The following is a 4184-nucleotide window of genomic DNA, read 5'->3' on the forward strand; positions in this document are numbered from 1 at the left end:
CCGGAAAATTATTTGGAATGTATGTTGGTAATTGAACGAAACGCAGAGGAAAAATTAAGGGTCCAAATATATGCTTCCGATCGATCGAGTAAAAAATCTTGGGGAGGGGGTGGGTTAGTTATTGTCGAAAAGAAGCACAAAAATAACAAACAGAGCAATCGCTCACGGCCGAGATAATGAATCGAGTATATATACGTACTCGTGACGTATTATGTTTTATACAGCAACGCACACGCGGGCGCAATGAAGGGGCAAACCATCGATACATCAATAATGGTAAGCGCACGCAGCATATATATATACCTCGAAGAAGGAGCGAAAAGTGGTCGCGTGGCCAGAAGAGCCACTCTAATTACCGATAGTACAAGGACACAGGGGGAGTACAGCAGAGAGAGGATAAAGCCGGGCGTACCACGTATGGATCTCGGGAGGAGAGAGAGATAGGGAGAAGCGACACGTACGCCGACCGGATGAAAAGAGAGAAGTGAAAAAAAAGTGGGCGAGCTGGTGAGGGCTCGGGGTTTATTCTAAACAACGGCTACCCCCACCTCCCGTGCCTATAGCTGATGTACACGGTAACCCCCCCGACAATCATTTGCTCTAGCCGGAGGCCATCGCTCTCGTCACAATGGACAAGTTACCCATCCACTACGGCTACTTGTCCGTGAAAAAAGCGACAGCGCGACCGTACTCATACATATACTCTCGTGCGCCTACTGCAACGGAGACCACTAGAGCGCAGAAATCGCACCGGGGCCTCTCTCTCTCTCTCGTTTTTGCAAGCTGCACTACTTACTTCCGCCACCCCACTTTAAAAAATTTTTTTTTTTCTTCTTCCACTGCTGCGCGCCCTCGTGAAAGGAACTCGTGCTGGCATATGTAGGCAGTGCTATTATTAGCGGCGCTCCAGACAGACTGCTCAATATACACATTTATACACACACACACACACACATATATATATATAAATAAGTCGAGTCTTGCACCGTGATTTTTGTTCACGGGGAGATATTATATTATGTGATGTAATAGCGAGAGAGCGAGGATAATCGCATTTCTCGGGAGTGGATTATACAGAAGGGGGTCCCTCTCTATTTTTCTCTTGATCTCAAGTGTCATAATCACCGGGCGCTTTATTCCACTCGGGGCACCTTTGCGCATCGTGCGACCATTTCTGAAGAGCGCATTGGTGAAATTGAGCGATACGGGGTCGATTTGATCGGCAATTACAATGAGATGGACTATATGCTGATTTTTCGCCAGTCCCGTGTATACATATACTTTGTCCTTGGACCAATAATGGAAAGGAAGAAGAGTATACTTACTAATAAAAAAAAAAAAAAAAAAAGAAAAGCCTCACACCCATTGACAAAGGGAGCTTCGATGAGCAAAGGCGTCAATTTTGCGCAATCAGGTGGAAAAACACATCGTAAACGCCTATACAATGCGGACGGAAATACCAGCGCTACTTATCCCGCAAAACTAGAGCGGCTAAAAGTGCCCCGGACAATCGCTCTCCGCCCCGGAAATGGGTTCTTCGCTAATCTTCCACCCCCCCCCCTCTTCCACGCACAACAGCTCTAATCTCCTCTCTGACGCTCACTTTGCACTTTCCGGCAAGTCTCCTCCACATGGACATACATATATGCAGTATTCGGCGCGCCAGAGCATATATTCACTTATACGCAGTCGGGGCCACTGTTTACTTTGTAATGCACCCCTTGACACTCTGGGGAGGAAGAAGCGTTCCTTTCTTATTCCTTCGCGTGGACTCTCGCGAGATACGTTTACGTTCAAACGTCTAATTAAATAGATTAAGCACCGTATATTGTTGGGTGCATGGCAGAAAAAAGAAAAAAATCGGATTAGCCGGGGCGCCCTGCAGTCGAGTGGGCCCCAATACGAGCGTGAGGGACCCATGTGTATTTCGGTGCGAATCGCTTAAGACCACTCGCTCGAGTGGAGTCGTTGTCGCTGTTAAGTAGGCGCTCCCACGCCCCTCTTTTTTCCTTCCTTTCTTTCTTTGGTGATGTTACATGTTATGCATCCAACTGGTGGATAATCGCTTCTTCGTTTTCTTGCCATTTGTAAGTATGTTGTAGGGGAAAAAAAAAAAAAAAAAAAATGCAAAAACTCAAAGAGGTATGGTGGTACAGCACATCAGCTTGTGCGGTGCAGTTTTTGGCACACACGTGCCCGGGAGATGTACAAGAACCCCTTTACGGTATCCTCTTTTCTTTCGATTTTTCTTCATCGTCTGATGAGCTAGATGTTACGTACATACAACGACGACGATGATGATGATTGCGTTGACGGTGATGAGTCCTGGCGCTTGGGTTTTTTTTTTTTTTTTTTTTTTTTTTTTTTCTTACTCTTCCGCTCTACTGTCTATGCCCTTCTTGTTCCAGGCGGTGGTCGCTTTTATTTTTCTCAAACGCTCCACGGTTAATTGGCTGCGAACAAAAAGACGTAAATCTGAGTTGGGGCCTCTGTTTAGGGGGTTTTTACATAGTAGTGTTTTTTTTTTTTTTTTTTTTTGTTTTTTTTTGTGGACGATGAATCTTCGTTTGGTTGAGGTTTTCCGTCTATGCTCATGATAGGTGGTGAGCACCACTGCGAGTGGGGGTATATTTTTGTTCAGGCAATATTTCCACAAATGAGTAGTCAAAAGTATATATTTCTGTGTTTGAAAATTAAAATTATGGACTTGGTATCACACATTGATATGTAATTTGACAAAATGACTCAGTGATGACTCGGTTTGATTAAAATCCAGTAACAATCAACGTAATAGAGTTCGCATTGTAAAACGTGTAATGAAAGATAAAAAAATCTGGATTTGCTGAACGTATATTAATTTGCCTTAAAATTTCCTGTTGTGCGGCGCTAGCTGTAATAATAAATCACACATGTATTCAGTACGTTATCAAAAAGTGTAATTGCGCGGAAACAGCTTTTTATAAAATTTCATTTCAATAAACAATTAACTCGTAAAAAGTTTATCTTTCGTGATTTCCAAGTGAACCAACAAATTTATTGATGTTATTTTTTGTACAGTAACCTTTCTCGGGGAATATCAAAACTTTTTCAAATTACGCTGAACGCAGATCCTAACGAGCCGAAATTAATTATTTTTTCAACAGCGAAGAGATTGATGATAAATTTAATCAAAAAGTATTGATTTAATTACGTATTTGCAGTTTGAAGATTGTTTACCGTACACTTGTAAAAGAAAATTAAACAAAAAATCTTTTTAATACAATAACCAGTCGACAAATCAAGTTTCCTATTTGCTACGCTCATCTATGAGCTCAAACAATGCACAAAAAAGAAGAAAGCAAACGTGAAAACGTCGCTCTAATCACATTTTATTCGATCCGCACTTGCTAACAATGAATCCCTCCTTTCGCATTATATACGACCGACAAAGGAAAAACATTTTTTTTTCTCATGCAGAAAAAAAAGATAGCTGCTCCTCCCAAGCAAAGCTCTTTAGGCGATTTGGTGTACCGTGTACGCAGGCCTGAGCCCAGAATTATACAACAAAACACTGATTTTCCCTACGAGCTCCCCGTCGCGCTATGCGCCGGTCTACAGTTACAGGGCGCGAGCGTATAACATATTCCCTCCCGTTTAATCTTCCCCCGGCCAGTATTCCGGGAAATATGACACCATTATGCTTTACCCCCTTGTTCCGTAAGCCGCGCGCTCTATTAGACGCGTACACGCGTCCGCGCCGTGCACCAACTCTCGCTCTTGCTTTCTTTTTCTCTGCCACGAGCGTGTGTCTGTCCATGCAAGTGAATGGGTAGGCCGATCGGTTACAAAAGTTGGGCAGCCCAAAGTATGATTTTCGCAAGGAGAGGGTACACGTTTTGGGCTTTTACGATTTGCGAGCGCGTTTCGGTTTTCATCGAAAGAGAAACGGGCATATGTTTCACAGAGGGCATTTATACAAGTACATTTGCATGATTGCAACGATGAGACGGTTCATTAAAGACTACAAGTCTTTTTTCGTACTCAAATTATTTTACTAGTCGTCTCTGTGCTCTGAAAATTGTTGAATCCAGTAATGAATGACAAAGTTACATTTCAAGTACATAAGACAAATACTAACCCAAAGTTTTTAATCCAACATTTCATATAAATCTCATTGAAGTATTTTATAATTCTTGCCACAATTT

This window comes from Copidosoma floridanum, unplaced genomic scaffold (assembly GCF_036245765.1).
Source record: "Copidosoma floridanum isolate Cflo_tuat_1 unplaced genomic scaffold, Cflo_Japanese_pri ptg000021l, whole genome shotgun sequence".
Taxonomy (NCBI): domain Eukaryota; kingdom Metazoa; phylum Arthropoda; class Insecta; order Hymenoptera; family Encyrtidae; genus Copidosoma; species Copidosoma floridanum.